This window comes from Suncus etruscus, chromosome 1 (assembly GCF_024139225.1).
Source record: "Suncus etruscus isolate mSunEtr1 chromosome 1, mSunEtr1.pri.cur, whole genome shotgun sequence".
In the NCBI taxonomy this organism is placed as follows: domain Eukaryota; kingdom Metazoa; phylum Chordata; class Mammalia; order Eulipotyphla; family Soricidae; genus Suncus; species Suncus etruscus.
Genome location: NC_064848.1, coordinates 29,684,493 through 29,698,441, shown reverse-complemented (window position 1 = coordinate 29,698,441; position 13,949 = coordinate 29,684,493). Strand labels below are relative to the sequence as shown.

Here is a 13,949-nt window from a genome sequence, read left to right as displayed (position 1 = left end):
CTCTAACTCAGCCAATCCAAGCAGGCTTTTTATACATTCAAATGAGACAATGTTCTGGACCCGAATCTACACTGTCAAAAGCCTGCTCAGATTGGCCAGAGTCAGAGAAGAAGTCTATTACAGTATAACTGTTGGACCTTTGCTTGTGATTGGCTCACTGTGATACATACAGTTGCAGCACAGGAACGTCCTGTCTGATACAGTGAATATAGGCCTAAACCTATGTTTTAACTGCAAAATTAAGGGGTTGTCTTATATGCCGACAAATACGGTAAGTGGTAGATTCAGAGTATAACTTTGAGTAATTATCTCTAGAGCAAGTAACCTAAACTCTCAATAGGGTAAGTTAGAATCTCAAAAGAGTAAGTGACTTAACCTCAATAGTTAAGTTAAAACCTCACTAAGATAAGTTAGAACTTAAATAGAATAAGATGAAACCTCAATTTACCTTTTATTTTTGAGATCAAAACAGGAACAGACACAAAGGAAATGTGATCTTACTTCTGACTATGGAATTTATTGAGATAGATACTGATGGTATTATAGGATGAAATTTTTTTTGCATCTTTTATTTTCTAATGAGGCATGAAAAATGATACGTATAATTCCCTTTTTTAGTTTTTGAGAGTTAAAGTACAAAAGATACCTAAATTAATGTCTAAGCCAGAAATTATCAAACATATTTTCTGTAAAAAGGCAAAAAGTAAATATTTAGGTTTACAAATATGTTATGTAATAATCATTCAGTGTATTATAATAAAAATAGACCAGAGATAAAGAGTGAGAACTGTTAATAAAAGTTGATTTATAAAACCAGGTAGTTTGGTCTTCGGAATGAAACAACCCTGTTGTCAGGTCTTTGTATTGTATGTAATAGAGTTATTCTGGAATATTCCAGAATGATAGTCTGAACCCTTAGCCATATTAACTTTCCAGGGGTTATCAGATAAGTTGTTTCACAGATTTATGTTTCAGGTTCCTAAACTGAAAATGGAAATATAGATCAGAAACAACAGAGGTTTGTTGGGGATTAAATAATACATAGAAAGGATTTAAAACAGTATAAGCACATAGTGAAAACTCAGTGGATATTATTTATATTGCAGAAAAGCTGCCTGTCTAAATATGAATGTTGGCCTATGACTCATTTATGAGTTACCAACATTAGGCAGTGTCAGCTTCAGTGTCAGTATATGTGAAAAGGTGAAAACAATAAACACTGACTCACAAGCATTCCCTGTTGAGTAGATAACATAAGTTAATATATGTAAAGTGATTTGAAGACTATCTGAACATGATCAGCTTTCCATGAATTTTTGTTATTATCATTATTCAACATTTCTTTCCATTACACCATTTATCAAATTAACTTCTGAAATGCCTCCTTTAGTGGACACAGAATAATAAATTTAGTACACCTGTTGCATCTCTTTAGAAATAAAGTATATTCAACATGTCTGGACTTTGATGTTATATCCTATGCCTGTCTTTATGGTTGGAGCTGACATGAAGCAGTTGCATGGGATATGGTGACCTCTTTGCTCTAGCTCTGTACACAATCAAGCATCATTTTTGTAATCATAGAGTTACTTCCATTTTCCAAGAAGTATTTCCTGAGTTCTCATTAATAATAATAATAATATAATCTCTGGCACTTGCCCTAAGTGCTACAAAGTCACTGCACTTTAAACTTAGAATATGTACTTTCTGCTTCCTTTGAACTTACTATTAATTATAATTATAAGATTCAGAGACAAAGGCCCTGTCATCTCATTCCCACATTAATAAATTAGTGACTAGGGTTAAAATAGTACAGAAAAACATCTTAAGGTTCAACAAAAAAAGAAAAGACAAAGAAAATTTGGCTGAATGCTAGACCTACTTCTTAATCAAGACATATACTGATAAAGTAATCATAAAACAATGTATTGCAAGGCATGTTACATAAAGTACTATGTTCTAGAATACACTTTCTACCTTTTATAATAGACTATAATCCTTATATTAGACTGCAAGATATAAACTTCAAAAAATTTAATTGAAATTGTTCTTTCTAGTTGTGACATTACAAAAGGATATTTTGGAGGTAATATGTGTAGGTGTGTGGTGAACACTAATAATTATCAGTAGAGTCAGAGACTTAAGAACCACTGTTCAACTTTTCAAAGAGAAGAATATTAATCCAAAAAAAGATTGTCACAAGAAACACTAATTAGATATCCCTGTCTTTGCTTTGGGATTTTTAGCATTGCAAATGTTTCCTTCTTTTTAGTTCATAGGCTCTAATTATTTCCAACTCAGAAAATGCACAATGTGTTGAAAATTCATATCTGAATGCTTAAACCATTAATGATAGGTGACCACTCAGTAACTCATCCTTAACAAAAGCATCTATTCACTCCTTGCATGTGTATTTAGCCACATTAGTTGGGAAAATATCTATGAAAGACTTGTCTAATGATTTTCCTGTTACAAGAACATCTTGTATCTGAATATGCACAGGATTTAAAAAGCACATCAATATGCAATCATTTTTAGTTTTAACAAATATAATCAAAAAACCTATACAGATAGGAATATCTTTCTGAGGTAACATATATGAAGATATTATTTTCTGAGGATTAGACAGTCATCCTGAGTTCAAGATAAGAAGAGAAAGACCAATGAAAGAAGTCTGGTTTGACTATGCATATAAAAGGTGACTTTTAGGTTACACCTTATTTTACCTAAAACAAAGATCATTCCTGATTCCTTTGTTTGTTTATGACTTGGATTTACTTCAAAACAGAGATTGTCTTACTTGTAAACCTGGGTGGGACTGGCTCAGGATAACCTAAGCTATCTATTCTTACTGCTTCACCCAGGGGTGGTCTCTGTACACAATCAAAAGAGCAGTTCTGGCAGGAAGCTTGCTCTCCCTATGAGGTAGAAGACTGCCAGGCTACATGTATTGTCTCAACCTGGTTTGGATTATTTCATGTGAGACTCTGATTCAGACTCAGTCACCTGGGGTTGGACATATGGCACATGGGGTGATTTTACAGTGACTGTGTAGATAAAAATGGTAAGGTAATGGTTAGGGATAAAGAGATAATATGTAGTTATGGCACTCTATTGAATTTACTCACCCCAATTTGATTCTCAGCATTGCATATGTTTACCTTACCCAAGCATCACCAAATGTTCTCTGAGCATGGATCCAAAAATAAGTCCTTAGCACTGCCATTAGTTCTCCTCCTAAACAAATACACATATATAAACACACACACACACAAACAAACACACACACCACCACTTTCAACAACAACAAAGTAGTGAGGCTAAAAGCAAAAGATGGCATATTCAGGAGAGAGAAGGCCAATTGACTGCAGAGAGAAAGCATGGAGTATTGCTAAGAATGGAGGGACAGTAGATGGTGTTAGGGAGTAGACTCTGTAGGGTTTCTCCAGCAGAAGATAGATATTTCTAAAGTTAATCCTAGTATCATTGAATGGAAGTAAAAAGGAAAATCAAATGGAGAATCATATGTTTGATATTTATTCAAAATATTTCTCTAGCCACTGTGTTGAAACTGAGAAAGTTATACTCAAAAGAATAAACCATGTCATTAAGTAGGACAAGAATAGCAACAATAATAATAATTAACAAATATTTTAAATTCAATACTTTTAAAATAGCAACAATTTTAAGTTCTTACTATGATAATTACTTTATTAATACTTCTGTCACTATCTAGGTTTTTGCAAGGGATGGGCTCTTAGGCAATAACTAGAAGGCCCAGAGGTTTCTTAGTCAACCTGATTGTAGGTTTAATGGTAGTATACAAGGCTGTGAGGATGTCTGGATCTTGTGGTGCTGGGAACCACTGGACCTTTATTTAGAGATACTTGGGACTTTCTAGACCATACCCTACTTTGTTTTAGTAGGCTGTATGGTGTTGATGACATGATGTAGGGATTATAGTTTGTGCAAGGGGACACATTTAAGAGGCATGTTGAACTCCACCCTATCTCTCTTGCCCTCTTTATTCACTATTAGAAAAGAGTTAAATTATTATTCTCCCCAATAAATAATATTAAATAATTAATTATATCTAACAGTGCCAGGTAAAATATAATAAAACCATAAAAGCAATCAAAAACCTTTGAAATAAGATACAAGTTCTATTTTTCCAAATGTAACTAAAATATTGTAAAAAAAATAAATCTCTATACATTTCTTTATACTTCAATTCTTATACTTCAAATATTGAGCTAGTATATATATTTCATTCAAATTAAAGTTAGATTTATATTATCTGAATATGGAAAGTGGCAGCTATCTTCCATTTTCATCATCTATATATAGGATAGTTTTTTGTGCATGGTTTTAATAATTTAATATTTTCAGAAAAACAATGCTTTCTTTGTCCTTTTCTTTGCTTGTGCACTATCAATCCAACCTTCTACAAATGGTAATTTTGGAGTTGATTGTGGGTGTTAAGTAGATTTCTCTTGCCTTGTTACCTTCTTCATTTTTCTAGACCCAATCATTTACAAAATAAAAGGCAACAAGAAGGATATATTTTCTGTTTCATTAATAGGTAACATACTTATTAGATACTGTAAATTAAAGGTCTATTAATCAATTGAAAGACCTCACCCATATTATGTAATAACCTAATACATTCATTTCTATCACCAATTTATAGACAATTTAAATCCTTTTAAAATAATACATGCTATTTGCTCTTTCTCATCATGTAAAGAAGCAGTTTAAAACAGCTTTCCTGAAATCTATCTTTTATTCTTAAGGTAAATCATCTAAATTATATTGAAGGTAGATTTTTATTTTAATTCCAAATGATATCTTCTGTAAGACATCTTTCCATAAATGAGTTTATTAATTTTAATTAAGTAATTAAAAATAAGAATAATAAAATTTTTGTTATTTTTTCTGCTAATATATGTATGTATGAAATTTTATTTAATTTTGGTTTGAGGGTTAAACCAGCCAAGTGCTCAGGTCTTACTTGAAGCTTTGTGCCCAGGGGTCATGCCTGGTGGTATTTAAGGAACCTTATCCAAACCTGTGTAACAAATATGAGAGCCATGGCAACCAAAATTAGTCTCCTCCTGCTGCTTTATCTCTCCAAACACCTATTGTTCTTTTCCTTCCAGTAACATGCAATTGACAAGTCAACATATATTTGAATATAAAACTAAGTAATATTTCCAAAGGTACTTTATATATATGGTCTTTATTTCTTTATGTAGAATGGTTCCATTTTGGTATAGGTGCAACTTTGCCTATTTCCCTGTTATCTGGCTAATAAAAATTTTCAAGACCTGGATACCAAATGGTCTTGAGCCAAAAATCATTTAGCATTGTTGTGGTTTTGTTTCTATTTGTAAAATTACATATATATATACACATATATGTTATCATCTGTCCTACCTCCTTTATATAGAAATCAAACAAAACAATAAAGAACTCTCAATTTCTATGTCTTTCACACTTTTTCCAAAATTTGCTGAACTTTATATGTATGACAGATGATTTTTAGATATACAGTCAATTAATTGAAGTATATAAATAAAACTAGAAGGCATGATTTACTATCTTCACACTTATGTGAAAATACCTTTTAGAAATATTCTACCATTTTAGCAGCTGAACATTTTATACTATATTTTACATACTAAATTTCATGTTATGAGATTACTAGGATTCTTATGCTTTAGTAAGTTTCAGAAGTTACATTCACACATTTATGTTTTTAAAAAAATCCATTTAATAATGTTTATTTGGTGAGTTTCTGTTTCAGCTATTTATAAGTATTCTGTGCAATAATTACAATTTTAACAATTTCATCTTATAGTTTATAGTTATATATAGTATATTAGTAATACAGATTAGATGCTTTTTAAAACTAAATCAAACTACTCATGTTTTAAAGTAAAATAAAATAAAATGACTGAAAATATTTTACAGGCAAATGTTTAGAAATTTTGGAGTAAGTGGTCTTCTCTCTATTTAGGATAGTTTCTTCTTTGCATCAGTTTTTCCCACATGAATGGAAAACAACTTCTGGATTGGTTCCCTATTCCTACCTGTCTCCACCCATGAGGATGGTCCTTGTCTTTGCAATAAAGACCACAGGTCAGAGAGATTTTGATAGATTGTTTCACAACTTGCCAGTCCGCCAGTTTGTTCTGCTTGCAGCTAGCTTGTGGTGGAAATTCCTGAACCTGTTTCATCTCCCTAATTTGTTGTGGATTATTTCCTGTGTCAGTTTTGCTTCCAAAAGTTCATACCCTAATCCCCCCAGGATTGTGCTGTGAGAATTTCTCTTCACCTGACACCCTAAACAGGGACATCAACAACACTGGGTAATAAGATGCTTTCAGGGTGGAGTTTGTGGTTACTCATTTGGATCATCTCACGTTGGATAAGGGCTTTAACTGCTTTTTGGATCAAAGCTATGATAGGGTCTTGGTTTTGGAATGAGGGACCCTGGACCCTCTTCACATAACTAATCACCTATTTTCATCTCTTGCCATATCTGTTACAGGAGTAGTAAATTGTATATTAGTCATTCTGGTGTTGTTCTGAATAGGCCTTATACTTTTTATGTATTGTGCACTACAGTATATACAAGCAAAACTTTCTTAAGCATCATCCACATTGGAACATAAAAGTGCCTTCCCAGTGGTAACATGTACTTGAGCCAAAAGCCTAGAAGCCAATAATTTTCTGCCCATCCCTGGCATTAAACTAGAGGAATCACCATCTGCTGAGATTAATAAATTAGATAAAGAAATACCAAAAATGAGCCGACAGCAACTCTCTCTGATGATGAGTACATAAGCAGCTCCCTAAAATTGCTTCCAACCCACCCCCCACACCAATCTGGCAGATAGTGCCTTAAGTGCAGCTGTTCCACTCCCTCCCATCAGGAATAAAAAATTTACCCACATCTTATGTGGGCATGAACATGGCCCCTCTCGGCTGACTTTAAAAAAGTCTCTTTACAGTATAAGCTGATTTCAGCAATTTGTATAGAATTCCTTACGAACTTGAGTGAATGTGGGCTTTGGGTCCCTCAGGATTTTCATACTATAACTAACACCTGCCTGAGTGCCTCCCAATATATGCAGTGAAAAATATGGTTCTTTGATTAAGTTAAAATCAGGCTCTACATCATATTTCTATGTCTTCCTACAAATTGAGAAAAAAAGTGGATGGTACCAGAGGCAAACAGTTTCATGAGCACTGAGTGAAAATAAAAAATAATCTACCTAAATACCCACCCCAAATACAATGACAATAGAATTAAGAGGCCCAAACTACAATAAGTTATAAACAAAAGGGGCCTGTTACACTAGAAGTCCGGGGGCTAAGATTGGAGGTATGAAATGCAAGCTGGGAATAGTGGCAGAGGGAGATCAACACTGATGGTGGGAACTGGCCTAATTCACTTTCACTATGTACCTTAAATATAACTTTGAAAGACATGTAATTCAAAAAAAATAAAGCAAATTTTGAAAAATTAAAAAAAGTCTATAGTTTCTACAAATCAGATAACATAATAGTTAATATTAAGTGAATTTAATCAAGTTTCACAAAACAAAATTAAAAAATAACTGTAAATAAAAAAAAAAAAGCTCCATACTTTAGGTCATTCTGGAAGGAAGATTTGGGGAATTTAGTTTTCTTCTGAACATTTGATAGGTAAAGGGGCTTATTCAGATGTCCATAGGCAGGAGGAGACTACACTGTGCTGTTTTTGAATTGGTCCATGAGATTGCTCTGTGTGCTTGGGAGAAGACTGACACAGATACAGAATTTAAGTCTAGCTTTACAAAGATTTTTTTCAGGCCACTTCAGATTATTGTGCAAACTTCTAGGGAAAATTTATGGATACTAGATAATGAGAGGTTAGAGACAAGGAAGTACAGCAGTACTTGATACAAATGTTAACTTTTGGGGCCGGAGAGGTGGTGCTAGAGGTAAGGTGCCTGCCTTGCAAGCGCTAGCCAAGGAAGGACTACTGTTCGATCCCCCGGCGTTCCACATGGTCCCCCCAAGCCAGGGGCAATTTCTGAGCACTTAGCCAGGAGTAACCCCTGAGCAAAAAATATCAAAACAAAACAAAAAGTTAACTTTTGAGAATGTCAATGTGGACTGTCAGGGATCTTGCACCCTTTTAGATAATAAGAAGATGTAATTGTATTTCTGTGGGCTTGTCAAAATGTTAGATCAATTGATCATAGGCTTGTGTGAGAGATTTGGCAAACTATTCTATATAAAGGTAAGCTCAGGTGAACCAAGACAGATCAAAATATTCTTTTAGAGGATAGAGCCCCCTTCAAGGGGACCACCCCAGCCTTGTCCAATATTTGGCAAATGATTCCACTGGGAAAGAGAATACATCTCATCTTATCATGTCTCAAGAAACTGGAAAAGGCAAACCTAACCTTTTCGAGTTCAGGGCAAATGCTTTGATTATGGCAAACTGGCACATTTTAGCAGAGACTGTTGTATTTCTCCTGTACCTACCCTCTTGAAACAGACCTAATCCTTCAGTCATTGAGAGGTCAATCCCAGGCCCCACAGCATCAGGGGATATTTTTGTCAGCAATTTCACTTCCTGGCCCAGGCCACAAGAGCTGTGTTCATTAAATTCATTACAACCTGCTACTACAGAAAATCTTCCCCTGGATATCCCCTGCCCTGAGACTGACTATAACACCAGCCCAGTGCCCTTACAAATTAATATCTGGCATGAAAGAGCCAATCCCTCCAAGCATTGTAGACTTGTTTATGGAGAGAAGAAGTCTAATTATTAAAGGTATTTCTGTTCACTTAGGAAGTATAGATTCTGGTCATGTTTGAGAAATAATAATTTTTTTGTGCTGACTGTTCTGGACTTTTGAAAAGGAGGAATACATCGCTCAACCTTTATTACTCCCATTTGTCATGCCTGTTCACTCTAATTGCCCTAGAACCAGAGATATTGGGAGTACCAAACCCACGCCTCTGCTGATACCCTAATTGTCATTACTAACAAACTTAAACATGCAGAGAACCCACTATTTACACTTGAGATACCTGGAAAGTAATTTAGAGGTATGTTTGACATGGATATAGAGGTGTTTGCCATCTCCTTGCAACATTGGCCTCATAATTGGACCTTGTAAGACGGTCTGGAGGGAATAGGTGGTATTTTACCTTCCTCCTCTGTCCAAAAAAGCACAAGGCAACTGAAATGCATTGGCACTGAAGGACAGCAAATAGGACATAGCTATTTTCTATTTATGGGGCTGAGATTTGAATAACCTGTTGGGGGCAGAGTATCATATCCTTTGCCCAGTACCCTCCTATGCCACTAGGAGGTTTTGCCTTTTTTTTTTTTTTTTTTTTTTTTTGGTTTTTGGGCCACACCCGTTTGACGCTCAGGGGTTACTCCTGGCTATGTGCTCAGAAATCGCCCCTGGCTTGGGGGGACCATATGGGACGCCGGGGGATCGAACCGCGGTCCTTCCTTGGCTAGCGCTTGCAAGGCAGACACCTTACCTCCAGCGCCACCTACCCGGCCCCAGGTTTTGCCTTTTTAAATGGCTCTTCTGCAGTTCATCATCCTTCTGCATATGGAAATCTCACATTCCTCTTCTGAAGCCCCTCAATAACACAAAATTAAAGGTGCTGATAGACTTGATAGAAGGACAGCTTAAACTGGGACATACTGAAATTTAATTTTCACAATGGAATTTTTCTTTTTTTATATACAAAAGAAGTTGAACAAATGGAGATTGTTAATTAATTTAAGGGATGTGCAAGGCCAGAGTGATAGCACATCAGTAGGAAAATTATCTTGCAAGTGGTCAACCTGGGGCAGACCTGGGCAGATACCCGGCATCCCATCTGATCCCGAGGTCCTTCCAGGAGCAATTTCTGTGTTCAGAGCAAGGATTAACACCCGAGTGCTGCTAGAAATGACCAAAGACGAAATAATTAATAATAATCAAAGGGGGCCGGAGAGATAGCATGGAGGTAAGGCGTTTGCCTTTCATGCAGAAGGTCATTGGTTCAAATCCCAGCATCCCATAGGTCTCCTGCGCCTACCAGGAGCAATTTCTGAGCCTGGAGCCAGGAGTAACCTCTGAGCGCTGCTGGGTGTGACCCCCCCAAAACAAAACAAAAGAAAACAAAACAGGGGCCAGTGAGGTGGCGCTAGAGGTAAGGTGTCTGCCTTGCAAGCGCTAGCCAAGAAAGGACTGCCGTTCGATCCCCCGGTGTCTCATATGGTCCCCCCAACCCAGGAACGACTTCTGAGCGCTTAGCAAGGTGTAATCCCTGAGCATCAAACAGGTGTGACCCGAAAAACCAAAAAAAAAAAAAAAAAACCAAAAAATAATCAAAGGAATGTAAATTTCCCAGTGGTAATTCTACATGAAAACTTTACAACCATGTCTATCCACCTCCATGGTTATCCCTAAAAAATAGCCAATGATGCTCATATAACTAAAAAAAATTGCTTTTATAATACCCCATCCACCTGGAAGACTGCAAATTCTTTGCATTTTCCATTTCTTTGGTTAAAAACAGGGCCTGCTTTCAGTGATTACAAAGGACTGTTTTATGTTATAGTATGACTAACTCACTTATCATATATCAGCATTTTGTTTATATGATTGTATGCCTTGCTCTGCAGTTTCTCCATGTGTATATTTGACATACTTGGACATATTATTAGCATGTTCTATGGAAGAGAGTTTCAGTCTTTATACGATGATATCATGACAAGCTAACAAGTAACTGGTTTACAGATTGCCACAGAAAAATTCAGACACTGCCCATATCAGTATTTAATGCATCATAGTGTGCATGCAGAAAAATCTCCATTTATCAGAAATAGTTTTGAGAAAATTCTATATTCTTAAATATATAATATATATGTTATAACATATAATATATATGTCATATGATAACATATAATAGCAGATTAATAATGATTATTATAACATTATAATACTAAATTATTAAAAATTAGTGTATAATTGTAGATGATAATAATTACATTACATATATTATGTAATATTATATGTATGATTATAATATGTATAATTATATATACTATGTACATAATATGACTATATATTATCATAAATACATAATATGTTAATATAACAATTTATTGTTTAAGAATATTGAGGACTATCTAATATATGATGCTTTTACAGCCAAGTCTACCCTTATCAGCAGTGATTCCTAGAAATTAGATGGTCTCTCAACCTTACCTGCCAGTTTTATTTTTCAAGCTCTTTGACCCAATGTTAGCTTTGTCAGTTTTACAGCTGAAACCTGTTGATCAATCGGCAATGTCTCTGCATGTGTGTGTGTGTGTGTGTGTGTGTGTGTGTGTGTGTGTGTGTGTGTATGTTGGCCACCTTTCTGTCAGTCAATGTACATTTTTACTGTACATAATGTCTGTATTTTATATAATCCTTCTAACTTACCTTATGCCACCTGCCACCCTACAAATCCTTTTCTTTCCTTCCTCTATTCACTCACCCCAGATTTATTGTCCTCATTATTTAACCCTTTTACCCTCACAGATATACTCCCCATAGGATGCAGAGCACTGACCCGTCACAGTTCCCTCTACCTCTCATCAACATGGAATGCTACCCAAGACCAGATTTAGCTTTTGAGAGAGCCTCAGCTCAAGGACATATCTTAACCTGTGACTTTATTCAGCTGCCTCCCAAATTATAAGATCACCTCACTGACTGAACTATAGGGATATGTATATTTCTTTAAGTATATTTCTTCACTATGTATATTTTTATGTGTATTTTATTGGGATGTAGTTTTACCCCCTTAGACTTGTTTAGTAGAAAATACCAGGAGATATGTATATTTCCTGGGAACTGTGTTGTTACTAGACCCATGTGGTTGAATTGTTTAACATGTTATTAGAGCTCCCAGTGCCCCAATAGTACCCAATGGCTTTGTTTTTATTTTTCATGGTTCCAAAAAAAAAATAGGGTATTCTTTTGTAAGAGAGAAGTTCCTATCTACTAGGGATAGGGACTTCAAAATTTGTTTCAAGAGGGCCTCTGTCCTGAACATTTCTCATCATGATGATTCAGTTGCTCAGAGATCAGCCATACATACCTAAACTTTATGTCCATGCAAAAGCATGGGCTTCTGCACCATTTCAGGCAACAAGCTACAACTGGGGCTGATTTTTGTGCTGCACTGGCACTGACATGCACCAGGGTAGAATTCTATGCCACCCTGAAAACAATTTAGAAAATGCAGCAACTTGCAACCAGGGTGGATTTCCATGCCATGTTACTTTCCAGTGAAATAAAACCAGGACATGTTTTGAAATGCCCTGACAACATACCATCTGTGTAAAAAGAAAGATATTTAATTGCAGAAGTCTGGCTGTTACAACTTCTATGAAGAAAACTTTTGCTGGACCTAAAAGAAAGACCCTGGGTTAGTCAAATTTAGACTTTCTGAAACCTCTTTTTGGTTATATGACCAGATTCTTGGAGAGTAAAGACACGCTGCTCTTACTCTAAACTTTTTAAAAATTATTTTCCCAACTTTTACTGTGCCTATGCAAAATACAGCCATCGTTTAATAAGGGCTCCCACCTTTTTCAGAGAACATTTGAACACAATATATTCTGGTTTATCTCTTATTTCTGCTTTTTTAAGAAATAAAAACACAAAGGAGGAGCTCTTGGTATAACTGGTCTTATCCCTAATTAGTACAATTTCATCTTTGCATGTGTTCATCCCACCTGAGAGAGTAGAACCTCTGGATTGGCCCCCTACCCCTACCTGTTCTCTACCTATGGAGGTGTTCCTCGTTTCCCAATAAACCACAGGTCAGATTTGATTGATTATTTAATATTTAGAAATATTGGAGTAAGTGATCTTCTCCCTATTTAGGATGGTTTCTTCTTTGTGTGAGTTTGTCCCACCAGAATAGGAAGAACCTCTGGATTGGTCCCCTACCCCTACCTGCCTCCACTCATAAGGATAGTCTTAGTCTTCCCAATAAAGATCACAGGTAGAAGAGATTTTGTTGAATTGTTTCACAACTTGCTGGTAAGCCAACTTGTTCTGCTTGCAGCTAGCTTGTGGTGGAAATTCCTGAACCTGTTTTATTTCCTTAACGTGTTCTGGATTATTTCCAGTGTCAATGTTGCTTTCAGACCTGTGTTCCTCTATCTGCCCTTAATTATGGCATGAAGATTTATTTTCAAGAATCATTATATATGTATATATCATTTTGGAGTAATTTAAATATTTATACTAACACATAAAATAAAGATAAATTTATTTGATTTATAGTAAAGAATTCTGAACTTTGTCTATTTCATTAGAAACCTCCAAGTTAATGCAGTGATAATTAGAATGAAAAACTGTTAACAAGTTTTAGTTGATATCTATTTAATTAAGAGAGTAAAAATTATTTATTCAGGAGAATGGAAGTGGGCAGGGAGCTTGCTTTGCATATGACTAACTTAAGTGTGATATCAGTATTCTGTATTGTCCCTTGAGCCCACCAGGAGTAATCCTCGAATTAAGAGCCAGGAGTAAAACTCAAGCAATGCCAGGTGTCAAATGCCTCCTAAAATCATATTTATACACATATATATGCCATTTTACAAAACCTTTTCAATATGAAATACATGGAAGTTATTCTATGTTATGCAAATAGTTTGGAGACCCATTCTTTTTATTTAAATCTGTGATGGTGAATGATACTACTATGCTTCATTTATGTTGGAAGCCATGTGGCAGGATTGATGTTGATAAGAAACAGGATCCCATCACTGTAAGCTGCAAAAAAAGAGAAATTGAAGACTGAAGAGGTATTATAAATGAGCCCCAATTTCTTTCCAGTGGCTGATAGACTATAGATAGAAATAGAGTGATATG

General features: G+C 35.4%; 1 protein-coding gene across 1 annotated transcript in view; it reads right to left on the bottom strand.

The window, feature by feature from the left end:
* Positions 1-13,949, bottom strand: part of SPAG16 (sperm associated antigen 16) — a 1,100,078-nt gene that overhangs the window by 640,205 nt on the left and 445,924 nt on the right. The window lies entirely within an intron of this gene.